Raw genomic sequence first — 19,587 nt, 5'->3', positions numbered from 1 at the left:
CCTGTATCTCCAATTTTTTGTTGATTTTTATATTTTATATATGCAGATACACCTTTTCACGGATTGATTTATTTGAGTAATATACTTAGTGAAGTAATAATTTTATAATAGAACAGTAGCTGTGGCGCTAAACCCTATAAAATTGTCCCAAATAAATGAGTGAAAAGCAGTCCTTAGGAATGTATCTCCACACTGAAGACAGATGAAGCAACCTCAGGGTCGAAGAACCACCACCAAAAAGCACTCCAATATCACCACTACTTACCAACTGTAGTTGACCCCCATGACAGAGATCACATAAGCCCAGAAAACAGGTTTTTGGAACAGGAAACTCCCACTCTCTGATCCCGGACGGGCAAACTCAATGAATGGTAAGATATGGAATGAAAAGAAGGCAGGGACACTCACATAGCGCAGACTGCTTTAAAATGTATTCCCACATGTAAAAATCCCACTTACAGAGTGTAAAGGATAATCTCGCATCTCTGATCAGTGTATAAGAACCTCCCCACGGTGTTCCTTGGCGTCCCTCGCATCGACAACCCAAAATATGGCCGCCACGTCTCCTCCACGCCACAGCACGCTTCACCAAGAGCGCCACCCGACGCACGTTTCGTCATCAGACGACGTCGTCTGAACAACGGAACACCGTGGGGAGGTTCTTATACACTGATCAGAGATGCAAGATTATCCTTTACACTCTGTAAGTGTGATTTTTACATGTGGGAATACATTTTAAAGCAGTCTGCACTATGTGAGTGTCCCTGCCTTCTTTTCATTCCATATCTTACCATCCATTGAGTTTGCCCGTCCGGGATCAGAGAGTGGGAGCTTCCTGTTCCAAAAACCTGTTTTCTGGGCTTATGTGATCTCTGTCATGGGGGTCAACTACAGTTGGTAAGCAGTGGTGATATTGGAGTGCTTTTTGGTGGTGGTGGTTCTTCGACCCTGAGGTTGCTTCATCTGTCTTCAGTGTGGAGATACATTCCTAAGGACTGCTTTTCACTCATTTATTTGGGACAATTTTATAGGGTTTAGCGCCACAGCTACTGTTCTATTTCTGTTTAGATCTGTTATGTTCCAGATTAGTGTGGCTGCTTCCCTTTTTTATGTTATTATCGATTATTAGTCATATTTTTTATCTTTAGCGCAGCAATATTGTGTTTTTAATAATTTTATAACCTTTAACACTATTGGTATTTTTATCACTCAATATTTGCACAATAATTTAGATATTTGTCCACAGCAATTTTAGAATATATATACTGGTATCATACCAATTACTGAAACTTAGGCAACCTATACAGGTATTCAGCTGTACCAATTGAGCAGCCCTATAGTATCTAAAAAAAATGAGGAACTCCCAGATCACCCCTCAACTTAGAAAGGTACAGAGTGGTGTGGGCCACCCTACATCCACCACAACCCCAAATTAATTTGTAAACTAGTGATTGAAATTTTTTAAAGAATGCAAATGGTGTTGGAATTGGCAATCGTACGAAGAATCTTTGGTCGAAAATGTTCGCCCGATTTTGTTATAGTGTGTACAAGCCTTTAGGCCTCATTCACACAGGCATGCTGATTAGCTCCCCCATGCAGAGGGCTATGTTTAAGTGCATGGGAGGCACAGGTGGTCTGTGCAGCCGCATGCAGTCAACTTGCTCAAATCAACGACGGCTCAGAGCACCTTATCTGCAGTACATCCTGGGCTGTGCATTGGTCCTGCACAAATGCACATGTGTGGAGATCAGTGAAAATCTCTGCTGCCACCTGTCTGTCATTGAAATAAAAAGGCTGACTGCACCCAGCTACACAGGCCACCTGTGTCTCCCAGGCAAGTTAACACAGTACTCTGATCTGTACACCCCTGTGAATGACGACTTTTACTGGTGGTCACTATGCCCCACTTATTCTGGTGGCTCGTTAACCCCCTACATGGTGGCCAGTGTGCCCCCTTACATGGTGTTGAGTGTTTCCCCTTATGCTGACGGACCCAGGGCACCATTAAGCATCAGAACCCCTCTCCCCTAAGGGAAGCTTGTCTCTCCTGTCCTGGCACTGACTCCTCACTGAGCTGCACCTTGACAGCTACAGCTCTCACAGTCTAGCCAGTGCCACGCTGTTTGTTTACATATTCTGTGCCTGCCTGGTAGGGCGCACACTGTGGAGTCTAGCAGCCTATGAGGTAGGTGCCTCCTACAAGGCAGGCACAGAGTTTGTAATCAAACAGCATGGCATTGCGGAGACTGACAGTTGTAGATGTCAAGCTGCGACTCAGCGGGAGAAAGCGGTCAGAGCCACATAAAAAATATACTAGGAAGTAGGGATAGGCCGATTATCGGCAAGGCCGATATATTTGGGGCCAATATGCATTTTCCCCGATATATCGGTATCGGCCCCGGAAATGGCCGATATTGCCGATATTTTTGTGACGTCATTCTGCCTTCTTAGGCTGCCTCCCTCGCCTGGAGTCGGGACTAGTCTTGTGGGAGTGTATCACAGCCATACACCCACCCACAGCAGCCCGGTGCCAGCCAGCCATCCACATCCACAGGCCCTGTACCAGCCAGCCAGCCCCAGGCACTGTACCAGCGAGCCAGCAAGCCACCCACGGGCCCTGTACCAGCCAGTCAGCCACCCACTAGCCCTGTACCTGCCAGCCACAGGCACTGTACCAGCCAGCCAGCCACCCACAGGCACTGTATCAGCCAGCCAGCCACCCACAGGCCCTGTACAGCCAGCCACCCACAACCCCTGTGCCAGCCACCCACCCACCCACCACAGGGTGCCAGACAGCCAGCCACCCACCACAGGGTGCCAGACAGCCAGCCACCCACAGGCCCTGTACCAGCCAGCCATATGCACTGTACCAGCCTAGCTGCCCAGAGGCCTTGTACCAGAAAGCCACCCACAGCCCCTGTGCCAGCAACCCACCTACCACAGGGTGCCAGTCAGCCAGCCAGCAACACACCACAGGGTGCCAGACAGCTAGGCACCCACCACAGGGTGCGAGCCAGCTATCCACTACAGGGTGCCAGCCAGCCATCCACCACAGGGTGCCAAACAAGCCAGCCACCCACCACAGGGTGTCAGACAGCAAGCCACCCACCACAGGGTGCCAGACAGCCAGCCAGATTTGTGTCAAAAATTGTCTTTATTTTTCAAAACTTTAAATGTACAAAATATCAGCCCATATCAGCCGATACCAATACGTTGTGACCAAAATATCGGTATCAGCCCTGAAAAAAACATATCGGTCTATCCCTACTAGGAAGCCCGTGACCCAGCAGGATGAAGGGTAAGACTCGGTCATTAAATAACAATGGTATAAAACAAGATAGTATTTTCTGGAATTCCCCTTTAATTACCTGTATACCTGTTGTCAAGCATAGCCTGAAGCAAAAAAAAATAAAACAACCAGTTTGCTTAGCAACCAAATTAACCTGTCTAACAGTTTGCGTCAAAACAGGGGTTTAGTTAGCACACATTTGCAAACGCATGTGTAAGCTGCAGGGCCACTCCACGGTACCCTGTATTACCTGCAGTCCTAACTCTAGTGAATGTATGAGAGTCTTCACAGTGGAAGCACATGCAAGCTAATGGATAGATAGGGGGCAGGTGAGCCTGGAGGTGGCCCATCCCTCCTGAAAGGTACTTGGGGGCATAATGGAAGCCCAGCCAATGGTATTACAGCAAAGGCATCCAGTATGTCCACTCACCAGTATACATTAACAACAAAGAAAATGGCCTCTGCCCCCACCTATAACTGGCCTTAATAGCAAAGAACACATGGAAGGGCAACGCACATGAGACAAACTAAAATAAAATTCCCAGTTCAATTTGCTAACCAGTTTGCTTACCAACCAAATTAACCTGTGACCTGTCTAACAGTTTGCGTCAAAACAGGGGTTTAGTTAGCACACATTTGCAAACGCATGTGTAAACTGCAGGGCCACTCCACGGCACCCTGTATTGGCCATTTTCTTTGTTGTTAACTAGGTAGTTATTTTGGTCTCCCACCCAATTGGGGGTTTTCCTTTAACAGGGCTGCAGGGAGGTCCTGGAGAGGTTTGCACATCTTTCCAGCATCCGGTGAAGCACTTGGGGGAAGAGCGTAGTGGAAGAACGTTCCCGCCCGCCCTTATACTGGATTTGTTCATCTGTACGTGATCTTCACAATTTGGCGGTTGGGGTCTTTGGAGGCGTTTAAAAACAAACCTGCTGTGCTTATCAATTTAGCAACCTATCTAAGGTATGGAGTCACCTGTGGAATGTCAGTTAATGGTGCGTTAACTGGTAGTTTAAAATTGTGAGGTATCTACAGAATGTTGAGGTCATCCCGAGCCGGTGTGGTGCGGCTGGGGACTGTGTAAGTAGTTACGCAGATACAAAGTGGATAATTGTTACTTGGTGCCTCCAAAAATCAGCAACCTCATGTTTCTTGTTACTGTATTATTATTTTGGTTCCAGTTTTAAGGAATGTTTGTTATATTTTGTTATTGGTTTAATAAATGGCCGTTACAGCCAAATTTTACTCCAACAATTGTGTTTGGTATTTTTTCTTCAGATAGTTGGGGTAAAAGGGGTTGGGATGGTTAGAGGTTATGATGAGGTTGCTCCATGGGCCGGGGGGGGGGGGGGGGCGGCAGATGGACCGCACCATACAACCCCCCCAGACCACAGCAAGACCCCCCCGGCTCACTCACCCTGCCTGAATGCCTGGACATCTGGACATGTGCAGCAGCAAGGTTCGGCGGCTTTGGTTTCTTCCCCCTCAGTCTTCTGCGTCTCCTACCTCCTCCTCCATGCCCAATGGCATGGCTTCTCCTTTCGGCCAATCGGGAAACGGGTCTCAGGACCAGTTCCTGATTGGCCAGGAGGAGGATCTGTGTGACAATAGTGAATTTTCATTTGCTATTGTTACACAAATGGATGGGCTCAGGGCGCAGTGCTCTTTGCCCCAAGCCCACCCTTTTTTTAGCCTATTAGAGCCTCTGGCTCTAATCACATGCTGAAAAAAAAAAAAAAGCCCCATTGAACTCCATGAGTCCGGCGCCCTGCATGTAGATTAGGGGGCCGGATGCATGGATATGGGGTGGCGCCCCTGCTCCCCCAATGCACCAGCCACCACTGGTTGAGGATTACATCTAGGGTGCCTTAGTCATGCTAGCTTGCTGGTGTTTGTAAAGTTTTGTAAGATGATCTGTTTAGATAAAGCAAACAGGTTTGCATTAAAGCTGAGCTCACATTGAACTAGCAAATGTAGGAGAAAAATGCAAAGTGAGAATGAAATGACAGATTTCATTGTCCTGACAGAAAGACACCAACAGAAAGATTGGTTTACTTATGCCCCATACACACGTGCAGATTATCTGCAGACTTTTGTCTGCAGACTTACCTTTTCTATGTAGTGCAAGGGCCTGCCGGATTACATACAAATTGAAAGTGTTTAGGTTTGACCTCATATTATATGGTTTTGGTAAGTCTGCAGACAAAAGTCTGCAGATAATCTGCACGTGTGTATGGGGCATTAGTCTCAAAGTGCAAAATTCTAAGACTTTAACCTCATACTCAACAGTCAGCTCAGTTATATTTATAAATGTTGATGAAAACCCAACCTTTGTTGATTTCTGAGCTGTTTTTTTTAACAGCCTAGAAAGCAATAATCACAATCATTCACAGAATTTACTTCAGGGATTCATAATTAGGGATGAGGCTGGAAGCTACCATGAGATCAAAGTGAACCCAACCCCATTTGTGGTAAACAGGACCTTCCGAACTAATGTGCAATTTCACAGCCCTAGCAAACCAACGAATGCACTTCTGACTTTTGAAATTAGGTGAGATGGCTTAGTGCCAATATGGAAGTGTTTGAATAAATCAGCCTCACTATAAACAGCCTTTTGTCTTGGTGTGCTGGAGTAGTTTAGGAAGATCTGACAGTCAAATCAATGATGGCTTAGAAAACACATGATTTTGATTAGAAATCTCCGCTCAAATATTCTCTTCCCCTACTTTTTTGTGTTCTGAGCTGTGCATTGGTCCCACATGGATGTACATCCTGGGATGTGCATTAGGATCCATATTAGGGATCGACCAATTATCGGCAAAGCCGATATATCGAGGGCCGATCTGCACTTTTCCTGATATATCGGAATTGGCCCCTGAGGTTGCCAATATTTCGGGAAAGTGCTGCAGCTAGAGGCATCACCCCGGTACCGGCATCCATAGCCAACAGTCGGCTGTCTTGTAATGACAACCGATGCAGCTGAGAAGCCGCTCGGCTGTCATTACAAGGAGCGGGAGGGGACGTTACCCCCCCCCCTCCCGCCGCCTTCCGCAGCTCGCCTGGGTCTCCCATCCCACCTGCACGGCCGCCGAAGAGAAGACCCGAAAAAAGCCGCATTCGACTCTGATCGGGTCCCCGTGTAAAAACCCGGAAGTGATGTCATGACATCACTTCCGGGTACTCGTCACCAAATTAAAAAAAATGAGAGCATTCAAAACAGCCAAACTTGGCGTTTTGAATGCTTTTAAGTGCAAAGGAGGGGTTTGGGGTCTTTATGACCCCCAGATCCCTCCACAAGAGTACCTGTGTAAAAAAAATAAAACTTTTTTTTTTTCTTAAATGTCCAAAAATATCGGCAGATATCGGCCGAAACCAATATGCGACGACCAAAATATCGGTATCGGTAATAAAAAAATGATATCGGTCGATCACGAATCCATATAGCTCTCCACCTATCATTGCTTTGAACATGGTGACAGAACGTGACTGTACAGACCACAGGTGCCTCCTTGGCACGTAAAATGTCATCCTCCGCACAGGTGTTCTGATCAGTACACCCGCGTGAATGAGGAAATATACTGATGGTCAGTGTGCCCCTTTATGTGGTGGTCAGTGTGTCCCAGTACATGATTTTCAGGGCCAGCCCATTACATTGATGGACCCAGGGCACCCCTGGGCATCAGATATGGGGCATGGAGGGAACAGTATTCAGCAATCTCCCCATGGGCAGCTTGCATCTCCTATCCAAGCTTTGATTGCTCCTTTTCCACCACGGGAAGGTTGCAGCCTGGCTGTTGAGTAACAGTGGACTAAAACATAATAGAATTTTCTGAAATTCCCTTTCATTTAGCTGTATGTCTGTTGTCCTGGTGACTTGCTGATTCTTGTATGCAAAAGATGTTCTGTTTTGACGAAGCTCTAACATGGTTACATTTATGCTGAGCTCACTCCGAGCTAGCTAAAGTAGGAGAAAAATGCACAGAGAGCATGAAATGACAGATTTTATTGTCCTTATAGGAAACAAAGTTGACTGGTTTAACTAGTTTTAAAGCACAAGATTCATAAGTTGTAACCTCATCCTTAATAGCCAGCTCAGTGATATTTAAAAACCACTTCAATACCGGGCACTTTCACCCCCTTCCTGCCCAGGCCAATTTTCAGCTTTTAGTGCTGTTGCATTTTGAATGACAATTGCGTGGTCATGCAACACTGTACCTAAACCACATTTATGTAATTTCCCCCCCCACAAATAGAGCTTTCTTTTGGTGGTATTTGATCACCGCAAGGTTTTTTTCTTTTTTGCTAAACAAATAAAAAAAAAGACCGAAAAGTGTAAAATAAAAAAAAAAAAAAAAAAGAAAAGTTTTTTTGTTTATGCTATACAATTTTGTAAATAAATATGTTTTTTCCTGCACTGATGAGCACTGATGAGGCTGCACTGACAGGCACTGATGAGAAGGCACTGATGGGGTGGCACTGATGGGGTGGCACTGATAGGCGGCACTGATAGGCTGCACTGGTGGGCGCTGATTTGTGGCACTGATAGGTAGCACTGATATGCAGCATTGGTGGGCACTGATAGGCGGCACTGCTGGGCACTTATAGGCGGCACTGATGGGCACTAATGGGCACTGATAGGTGGCACTGGTGGGCACTGCTAGGGTGGCACTGGTGGGCACTGATTGGCACTGACGGATGGCACTGATAGGCTGCACTGGTGGGCAATAATGGGCACTGGTGGGCGGCACTGATAGATGGCAATGATGGGCGGAACTGGTGGGCAATAATGGGCACCGGTGGGCAGCACTGATAGATGGCAATGATGGGCACTGGTGGGCTGTACTGATGGGGAGGGCACTGGGGGGCAGCACTGATGGGGAGGGCACTGGGGGGCTCCCTGAATCCTGATTGCCATCCCTGGTGGCCATAGTGGGCATCCCTGGGGTCATGGGTGGGCATCCCTGGTGGTTCTAGTGGCACCCCCCCCCCCCCCCCGAGGGTCTGCACTGGTAATCAATGATCTGATTACCAGTGCCGACCCCCCCCCCCCTCCTTTACCCGTGCCTGTCAGGCACGTACTGAGGAAAGCCGATCAACGGCTCTTCCTGTGTACTATGTGACCAGCCGTGATTGGACACGGCTGGTCACATGGTAAAGAGCCTACGTCAGTAGGCTCTTTACCGAGATCGGAGATGCGGTGTGTCAGTGTGACACGCCGCATCACCGATCGCCGCTCTCATACGACGTCCGGCCAGGATAATGCAACCACATTCCCGCCGTCATTTGCCTATAGGGCGGGTGGGAAGTGGTTAAAAATGGACCATACTGTCAGTGGCAGGATTCACTGGACCACTGTCTTGTTTTGTGGTTTGTGTACCCAGACTTATCCAGTCCCATGAGGGCAACAAGGCAAGGGATATCCAGGAAAGCCAGGATAAGAATATAATCTGGGCCCACTTTAAAGCACAGGAGATTTGGCGTTTGTTATCCACTTTGAAGTCTTAGGTGGCCACTGGCCAATACCTGGTCCTGCTGCAGCCACTTTTCTATCACCGGGAAACTGACTTCTGGATCCTGGAGCTGCAGAGGCTCAGGCAGCAATTCCTGTGTTACTGAAGCTGGCGAACACTGTTTACTAGTTCATCGATCAATGTTTTGTAATATTATTGTTGGAAAGTATTTAAACAAGCTCTTTTATGTGCAAGTGGGAATTAAACGAATGTAATAAAAGTTATTTAATTGTTTTATTTAGTCTTTATAAATCCTAATCCTTATAAATACTAGGGGGAGTACAACCGGGGGAATCAATGGTGGAGAAGGATCTGGGTGTTCAGGTAGATCAAAAGCTTAATAATAGCATGCAATGCCAAGCTGTGGTTTCCAAAGTGAGCAAAGTCCTTTCTTGTATGGAGAGAGGAGAGAGAGGAAGAGAGAGAGAGGAAGAGAGAGGAAGAGAGAGAGAGAGAGGAAGAGAGAGAGAGAGAGGAAGAGAGAGAGGGGAAGAGAGAGGAAGAGAGAGAGGGAGAGAGAGAGAGGAAGAGAGAGAGAGGAAGAGAGAGGAAGAGAGAGAGAGGAAGAGAGAGGAAGAGAGAGGAGAGAGAGGAAGAGAGAGGAGAGAGAGGAAGAGAGAGGAAGAGAGAGGAGAGAGAGGAAGAGAGAGAGAGGAAGAGAGAGGGAGAGAGAGAGAGAGGAAGAGAGAGGGAGAGAGAGAGAGAGAGAGGAAGAGAGAGAGAGAGAGAGAGAGGAGAGAGAGGAAGAGAGAGAGGGAGAGAGAGAGAGAGAGGAAGAGAGAGAGGAAGAGAGAGAGGAAGAGAGAGAGGAAGAGAGAGAGAGAGAGAGGAAGAGAGAGAGGAAGAGAGAGAGAGGAAGAGAGAGAGGAAGAGAGAGAGAGGAAGAGAGAGAGGGAGAGGGAGAGGGAGAGAGGGAGAGGGAGAGGGAGAGAGAGAGAGAGAGAGAGAGAGAGACATTATTTTGCCCCTGTACAAATCATTAGTAAGACCTCATCTGGAATATGCAGTTCAGTTTTGGACACGAGTCCACAAAAAGGATATCGGGGAACTGGAGAAAGTGCAGAGAAGGACAACCAAACTGATAAGAGGCATGGAGGAGCTCAGCTATGGGGAAAGATTAGAGGAACTGATTAAGGGGGATATGATATGATCAACATGTATAAATACATAAAGGCTCCATTTAGTGAGCTCTGTGTTGAGTTATGCACTTTAATGTCATCACAGAGGACAAGGGGGCACTCTTAACGGGTGGAGGAATGGAGATTTAATCTCCAAATACGGAAAGGTTTCTTCACAGTAAGAGCTGTGAAAATGTGGAATAGACTCCCTCAATAGCTGGTTTTGTCCAGCTCAATAGATTGCTTCAATAATGCCTAGATTATTTCCTAAATGTACATGACATAACTGGATACTAACATTTATAGATAAAGTTGATCCAGGGATCATCAGATTGCCTCTTGGGGATCACAAAGAACTTTTTTTCCCCTGCTGGAGCAAGTTGGGTCATGCTTTGCTGGGTTTTTTTTTGCCTTCCTCTGGATCAACTATGGGATGGGATTGTGTATATAGGATTGTCAAAAAATGTTTTTGTTTTGTTTTGTTTTCCCCTTTTTATTGGTTGAACTAGATGGACTTTGTGTCTTTTTTTAACCAGACTAACTATGTAACTATTTAGCTCTTTTCTTCCCTTTAGCTTTTTTTTTTTTTGCAGATTTAATCTTTAAAAACATATTTTTTCCATTTGTTCATAATTATGTATAGCATAGCATTAAAGATATACAAAAAAAAAAAAAAACAACAAAAAAACAAAAAGGAATTGTATTGTCATTATAAACAGCGACTTTTGGTTTGGTGGCAAAGCTAATTGCCCTACTTGTTAAAATTGCATTTTGGTATTTGGGAGAATTGTTTAGCAATTCACCCTCCTGCTTTTAGGCTCCGTTCACATGTCAGCGTATGGATCGCGGGCAGAACCGCCGCGGTTCCGCCCGCGATCCGGAGATTATTGCAAATCGCGGGACGCCTGTGCGTTGCCCGTTGATTTGCAATAGCCCCCCAAACGCTGAGCGATGTTGCCGCGATTTCCGCCTGCCGAATCGCGGTAACATCGCGCAAAAAAAAATCGCGGGACGCATTAACCCAAAAAAAGTACAAGAGCTTCTTTGGAGCGTATTGCGTCCCGCAATTTTTTTGGCGCGATGTTACCGCGATTCGGCAGGCGGAAATCGTGGCAACATCGCTCAGCGTTTGGGGGGCTATTGCAAATCAACGGGCAACGCACAGGCGTCCCGCGATTTGCAATAATCTCCGGATTGCGGGCGGAACCGCGGCGGTTCTGTCCGCGATCCATACGTTGACATGTGAACGGAGCCTTAGAGTTAATACAATACAAATCAATACAGGAGGAAACAGAGGGCCCTGCTCGTTAAAGCTTACAACCTAGGACAGTGATGGCGAACCTTGGCACCCCAGATGTTTTGGAACTATTTTTCCCATGATTCTCAACTACACTGCAGAGTGCCTGAGCATCATGGGAAATGTAGTTCCAAAACATCTGGGGTGCCAAGGTTTGCCATCACCGATCTAGGAGATGGGTCAAGTGATACAAAAGGTAATAACTGTGGTGGATGAGCTGATGGAGAACATCAAAGTACAGTTCATAGTTGTGGGCAAGATAGGCTTCTCTGTAGAGGAAGGTTTTCAGGGATCGTCTAAAAGCAAACAGCGTAGGAGATAATGGAGATTGGAGTAGGGAGTTTCATAGGATGGGAGATGCTCTGGAAAAGTCCTGGATGGGAGGAGGTGACGAGGGAGATGATGAGCTGGAGGTCTTGGTATTATGTTGGCATTTTGAGATTAGACTAGTGATGTAGGTGTGGATGGCTTTGTAAGATGTTGTTAGTATTTTGAATTTAATTTGCTGGGTGAGCAGAAGCAATGGATACCTCCAATTAGTCTGATTGGGCCTTCCAGTGAAAGCTACTGTCATGAACCTGGTTGGAGGCTGAGGTGACGAGAGGGCTCCCCTTGAGGCTGAGTACAGAACACTCCTGGAGATGGTGACAGAGGGTGCTGTGCCCAAAGGTGCACGTTGCCTGCAGGTGTTTCTGCTTCGGGAATCAGATCCGTAGCGGATAAGAGAGTCACTGGATCACTGGAAGTGCAGGGTCAAACACGGGTAGTCAATCAGGAACCGAGGCAGGTAGAGTAGTCGGGGTCAAGCCAGTGTCAAGCATGAGAAGACAATCAGGAGCAGGCAGAGGGAAGTCCATAAGACAAGCCGGGTTCAGAGCCAGGAGATAAGCCAAAGCAGGTCAAGGATAACCGGGTCTGTAATGGGTAATCAAGCTGAAGTTTCAAGGCACAAGGAGATCAGGTACTAGCTGAAGATAATCCAGCAATGAATGATAGTTAGTACTGAGTTGATATAGTAAGTGGATGCTGATAATAGGCACTAATTATGACGTTTCGCAAACGCCAATGTGCCATTGCGTTCGCCAATGCACCATTGCGTTTGCCAATGCGCCATTGCGTACCTATTGCTAACACGCATGCGAGCGTTAGCACGGCCATCTTGGGCACTGGCATATCTGCCATTTCTGATCAAGTTCTTCCCTGACAGCTACAGAACTACATTGTAATCTGTAAAGTAAAATGAGTTAAAATTAGATCATACGCCTTCTTTTTTATTCTCAGAATATTTCAGCGGAATGATGTTGGGAAAAAAATCATCTGTTTCTGCTTTTGACATTAAAGAACTCTAGCTGAATACATTAACATACCCCTATCATTCTAAATAAAATTAATTATTGGTTGATGCACCATTTGAACTGTTAGATCCATGTGAAAAAATGTATAGTTGCTACTCCTGTACTCTATGTTTTTGCATGTCTGAACCATGAAATCTTATCATCCCTAGCACGGTGGGAATTTCCCTGCATTGTGCTGTGTAACGTTAGCCATCGAATGACATGAATTAGTGATAAGGGCAGGCACGTAGTTTGTGAGACCTCAGCTAATCACCTATTAGGTGCTCTCCCATTGGATATGTAGATAAAAGTGTAAATTGTTATAAGTAATTTACATGCCTTCTTTTTTACTAAACTTCTGTTTTGTTATTAGGACTGCAATACTTTGAGTTCCCCATTAGGCGTAAAAAAATGAAGACCAGGCTGCAATACTCATCTTTAATCTACTTCCCCCAAAGCACTCTCTTTTTGCCATAATGTCCGTCTTCTGGGCAGCCTGGAAGACTGAGGGCAGAGTGTCATGGGGTGTTGATAACACAGTGAAAGAAGCACTGACATCCTCATGTTCGCACTGCTCTTTGCATCACTGAGCACCACCAGTCACCAGGTGGAGATCAAAGAGGAAGAGGATCTTGTGGCATAACTTGAAAGACCTGAAGAAAAGTAAAGTATTAAAAAATAGCATATGTACCACCCTCCTACATAGGTGCTAGGATTAGGTAGATTTAGTTCTGGCTTACTGTGTTCAGTGGAGGTGTACTTGTGTTGTTAGGTAAATTTAGCTTTACTCACTGTAACCAATGTAGCACTGCCCCCTAGAGGGCTGCTGGATATAACACTTTCTGTATTCCCTGGGTTACCCTTAGTAACTGATAGCAGAAAATTAATACTTTAAGTCCTTGGCTCAGTCAATAATCAGTCCGGGGGATGTTGTTTTGTAGTTTTATTTAGAACTTGGATGGGAGAAGAGATGAGTGGGATACTTCAACTAGCAACTATTCACAGTATTGAGGACATCTGACTTGCAAATGTGGCAAGGATGCTGCTTCACTCTGCCACTGGAATGAAGATAATAAAGTCTTCTATGTGCAGTTATCTTCAGGGTTTTAACTTGGCACCCCTTTCTCTCTCACTGTGGAGCTGACACCCGTCCACTGACTCTACACTCTGGAGCGGTCCCCTTCCTAGGGAGACCCCTGGGCAAGTTCTTCTGTACTCACGGACACTGTTTTCCAGATTCACTTCAGCCCCCAACTCCACCAGTCAGCTTCTCCTGGACCTCTGGGTTCAGTCACATTCCCTGGTTCACTAGGCCAACTGCCTGTGGCCACTATCCACTGCTACAGAAGAGGAGACAGCCATCACCCTCCTTCTGGGACCTGGTTACCCGCCCAAAGACCCCCTGCCTCATGTGCTCCTGGCTTTTATATCTTATCCCAAGATGCATCACTTTCTGTGCCAAACCCAATGCGAAAGTATCAAAGCCTGTGTGTCATTGGCTGGGTTTCCTCCACTGTCCAATGTACCTCTCCATTGGATACAGTGGGGACACTCCCTCAGCCCACATGAATCACACATTGAACACATGGAGCAGGCCTAACTAGTAGATCCAGCTCCCTGATAAGCAGAGAGCACAAATGCTTTGCCTACTGCTTTCCTGTTAAGCAGAGAAAGACAAAAACTATACCTGCTACCTAGCACCTGACTAAAAGGGTGCTACACCAATATGGCTGCAATTGCTGTGTTAGGCAAAGTTAGCTCTAGCTCATTGTAATCAGCACAGCTGCATGTGATTAGTTGGGTCTGTCTAGTGTTTCAGCTGCTGCTGGTTTGATTGCTTCCTCTGCTTTCGAGAGAACAGTAGAAGTCCCGGTTCACACTGAGGCGACCTGTGAGACGACCTGGTCGCCTCACAGGTCGCCGTAGGTCGCCTCCCATAGGGAAGCTGCGGACCCGTTCTAATAGGAGCGACACAAGTTGCTCCGACTTAGAAAAAGGGTCCGGAGCTTCTTTGGGGCGACCAGGAGGCGACCGCCATAGACTTCAATGTTATGAAGTCCGTGGCGGCCGCTCCGAGGTCGAGGCGCGCTGCTCGCACCACGACCTCGGAGGTTGCGGTGCGAAGTAGCGTCGCCCCTATGTGAATGGGGCCGAATTCTCTGGAACATAATTGTGGAGAAATACAGATAGCAGCATGAATACAGTGCCTTGCGAAAGTATTCGGCCCCCTTGAACTTTTAGACCTTTTGCCACATTTCAGGCTTCAAACGTAAAGATATAAAACTGTAATTTTTTGTGAAGAATCAACAACAAGTGGGACACAATCATGAAGTGGAATGAAATTTATTGGATATTTCAAACTTTTTCAACAAATAAAAAACTGAAAAATTGGGCGTGCAAAATTATTCAGCCCCCTTAAGTTAATACTTTGTAGCGCCACCTTTTGCTGCGATTACAGCTGTAAGTCGCTTGGGGTATGTCTCTATCAGTTTTGCACGTCGAGAGACTGAAAATTTTGCCCATTCCCCCTTGCAAAACAACTCGAGCTCAGTGAGGTTGGATGGAGAGCGTTTGTGAACAGCAGTTTTCAGTTCTTTCCACAGATTCCCGATTGGATTCAGGTCTGGACTTTGACTTGGCCATTCTAACACCTGGATATGTTTATTTGTGAACCATTCCATTGTAGATTTTGCTTTATGTTTTGGATCATTGTCTTGTTGGAAGACAAATCTCTGTCCCAGTCTCAGGTCTTTTGCAGACTCCATCAGGTTTTCTTCCAGAATGGTCCTGTATTTGGCTCCATCCATCTTCCCATCAATTTTAACCATCTTCCCTGTCCCTGCTGAAGAAAAGCAGGCCCAAACCATGATGCTGCCACCACCATGTTTGACAGTGGGCATGGTGTGTTCAGGGTGATGAGCTGTGTTGCTTTTACGCCAAACATAACGTTTTGCATTGTTGCCAAAATGTTCGATTTTGGTTTCATCTGACCAGAGCACCTTCTTCCACATGTTTGGTGTGTCTCCCAGGTGGCTTGTGGCAAACTTTAAATGACACTTTTTATGGATATCTTTAAGAAATGGCTTTCTTCTTGCCACTCTTCCATAAAGGCCAGATTTGTGCAGTATACGACTGATTGTTGTCCTATGGACAGAGTCTCCCACCTCAGCTGTAGATCTTTGCAGTTCATCCAGAGTGATCATGGGCCTCTTGGCTGCATCTCTGATCAGTCTTCTCCTTGTATGAGCTGAAAGTTTAGAGGGACGACCAGGTCTTCGTAGATTTGCAGTGGTCTGATACTCCTTCCATTTCAATATTATAGCTTACACAGTGCTCCTTGGGATGTTTAAAGCTTGGGAAATCGTTTTGTATCCAAATCCGGTTTTAAACTTCTCCACAACAGTATCTCGGACCTGCCTGGTGTGTTCCTTGTTCTTCATGATGCTCTCTGCACTTTAAACGGACCTCTGAGACTATCACAGTGCAGGTGCATTTATACAGAGACTTGATTACACACAGGTGGATTCTATTTATCATCATTAGTCATTTAGGTCAACATTGAATCATTCAGAGATCCTCACTGAACTTCTGGAGAGAGTATGCTGCACTGAAAGTAAAGGGGCTGAATCATTTTGCAGACCCAATTTTTCAGTTTTTTATTTGTTAACAAAGTTTGAAATATCCAATAAATTTCATTCCACTTCATGATTGTGTCCCACTTGTTGTTGATTCTTCACAAAAAATTACAGTTTTATATCTTTATGTTTGAAGCCTGAAATGTGGCAAAAGGTCGCAAAGTTCAAGGGGGCCGAATACTTTCGCAAGGCACTGTAATTATACAGCCCTGGCCAATCCCAGGGAAGGTGACCCTGAAGGCCGCTGGGAGTTTATATAAAAACATTGAGACAAAGAGCGTCTGGGTCTTTTCTCTTCTGGAGAGAAACACAACCTGGAGGGCTCACTCCCAATCCTCCTGGGCCGAAAGTTGCCCAGGAGGCAAGTACAAACCGGAGGCCCATAGTGCAGCGTCTCGGCCCTCTCCCACTTTCCCTCACCCCACTCTCCCAATCCTCCTCCTGACCCCCATTTTCAAGCTGAAGCTCTTCTCCAGATACTCTCTACTTACCGGCTGAATCCGGGTTCCCAACCTGGCCGGCAGGGGGAGATTGGGGGGAGCTGGGACAGCTCGGTTGGGGCTGGCCGGGGCAGAAGAGTCTTCAATGGGGCATGGAACCAGCCTCTGCTCAGACACAGTTTACACCATCCATGCTTGGGGGGGGGGGGCCTGCCCTTTGTCCTTGTCTTCAACCCGCACTCAGTAGGTCAGCAGGGGCTTTTGACTTCTCTTCATCAGGAATCCTTTAGGCATGTCTGTAGCAGAAGCGGTGCAGCCTTTTTGCAGGGCATCAGAGCATCCCAGGGGGCAATTGCCCCCCTGCCCCCTGGCCCAGTCCTCCCCTGGCTGCCATATGCTTGCTGTTTGTGGGGCCTCAGCTGGGATAGTTGAGGGGTGTGGATGCTGAAGCTACAGGGAGCTGACTGAGGGGCTGTTGTCTAAAGATTTAGTTTGGTATCACAGGAGAAAGCTGTCGCAATGATGTTGAAAGGAAGCAGCCGACTTTCCAAGGACATTTGTGAGTACAGACTGCTGTGGAAGATCTAGGAGACTTTTGGGCTGCTGCCACCACTCTTGTGCTAAAGAGTCAGCTGCGTGTTTGTTTAAAGGGCACATTGACTGGTGTCCTAAAGAGCTCAGTCTATCTAGTTCTTTGTGAAGGAATTCTTCTCTGATTGCTGAGAGAGTCTAGACTAGAAAGCCAAGTCTGCAGTTTACAGACTTTTTCTTCAGCTTTACAGAAGCAAATTTACTGTCCTCATCTTGTACATAGTTCTTTTTGAAGTGTCCCACTCAATTCCCTCAAATCTATCCTAGTTACCCAATAAAAAAACACCAAAAAGAACACCCCTAAACTTGTTACTGAGCCAAAGAGTGACTGTGATCATGTGCCTGGCTGCGAGGCCATTACTAGCAAAAGGAATCCAGGCAATTTGCAGAATCAACGATAGCGCTACACAAGAAATACTGTTAGGAGAAGTTGTGGGAAGTGAGCCCAGAATTGGGCTTTAAGACTGCCTATGTCTTCCAGTTCTCGCTTTCTCTTTACCCCACCCACCCATATCATTTTCTTTCAATCTCCAAAACAATATTGTCTCCTGCAGGTCTTTGGACAACTGCCTTGATTTCAACTTGATGACTTCGTTCTGTATCAGAGCAATTCCATCCTGAGGTACCTAGGAAATGAATTCGGTGAGGGTTCTGATATTTTATCTTTATAATATTTCATTACATACAACACTTTTGACAAACATAGGTTTTTAACACCAACAATGGGATAGTTTTACAGCAAGCTGCTTGCAAGAGAAGAGGTTAATCAGCTCAGGTTTTAATCAGCTAAGCTCCAAGGTTGATTTAGTTTTAGCTATGGGCCAATTAATTTGTGGTGAGGACAAACAAGGGTTCTTTTGGTGGTTTGATTGTCTCTGAAGACTTAGTTCATTTTCTTTAAATTGTAAAACCAAAAAAAAAAATGTTAGCTTCAGCAACAAATAGATATATTGTAAATAGCTGCTTCTGACAAGCTTTTATAGTGATCAGTGCTGATGTAGCTGCTGACAGCAGTTTTTGGCAACTTTATCAGAAGGCCTCTAAGTTGTGCAAGATATGACCTAGGTTCTTATTGGGTTTAAGTGTTTCTCTCCTTTCTCCTTTGAGTTTAAAAATGACCCCCTATCTTAAATTAGACATCCCACCTGACCAATCCCCAATTGAAAACATTAGAGCGAGTTTTTAACAGTAGCAGTAAGTTTCTTTTCTTATAATCAGGCCTGTAAAATTAAGGCTTGTAAAAAGCAGTGACGATGGCGATAGACACGTCCTCTGCAACATTTTTTTTTTCATTCCTCTGTACTGCAAGTAGGCATAGCCTACGAGAAAGGGGCAACTTCCGCTTTGAATTCAGGGTCAGTGCAGCATCTGTGGGGCATCCTCAAACGGTAGGTGGAGAAGTGCAAGGTCTCTAACATTCATCAGATCCGTGATGTCATCATGGAGGAGTGGAAGAGGACTCCGGTGGCAACCTGTGAAGCTCTGGTGAACGTCATACTCAAGAGGATTAAGGCAATGCTGGAAAATAATGGTGACCACACAAAATATTAACACTTTGGGCCCAATTTAGATATTTTCACTTAGAGGTGTACTAACTGTTGTTGCCAGCTGTTTAGACATTAATGGGTGTGTGTTGAGTTATTTTGAGGGGACAGCAAATTTACACTGTTATACAAGCTGTACACTCACTACTTTACATTGTAGCAAAGTGTCATTTCTTCAGTGTTGTCACATGAAAAGATATAATAAAATATTTACAAAAATTTGAGGAGTGTACCCACTTTTGTGAGATACTGTATATCAGATTAGAGTTAAACAATGTGGTTTAACCACTTACCACATACTAACGTAGATCTACGTCGGTAAACTTTGCGGTAGTGTACCGGGGATGATGCCTCTAGCTAGAGGCATCATCCTGGTACCGTGGTTTAGACCCGACGGTTGGCTTTCCGTCGGTAATGACCGATGCGGCTCGGGAGCCGCTCGATCGTTACCCGGGTGAGCGGGAGGGGACGTCCCTCCTCCTCCCGCCGCTTTCCATGGCTTTTAACGGGGCTCCCGTCCCACCGGGAGCCCCGTGCACCCAGCCGGCACGTCCGCCGGCTGGATGGAGTCCCGATCAATGCCGGAAACGGCTTCGATCGGGTCTCTGATGACGTAACCCGGAGGCGGCGTCCATGATGTCACTTCCGGGTTACTGTGCTGCAAAAGGCGGCAAATTTGAAAAACGGCTGTATGCAAAAACGCCGTTTTTGGCGTTTTGCATACAGGGAAGTGTAGTGGAGGGGTCTAGGGTCTTTTAGACCCTCGATCCCTCCATAAAGTGTACCTGTCACTGCATATTGCTGTCACAAGGGATGTTTACATTACTTG

This window comes from Pelophylax lessonae, assembly GCF_965119305.1.
Source record: "Pelophylax lessonae genome assembly, chromosome: 9".
In the NCBI taxonomy this organism is placed as follows: Eukaryota; Metazoa; Chordata; class Amphibia; order Anura; family Ranidae; genus Pelophylax; species Pelophylax lessonae.
The sequence above is the reverse complement of the archived record's forward strand: the minus strand, read 5'-3'. Positions refer to the sequence as shown.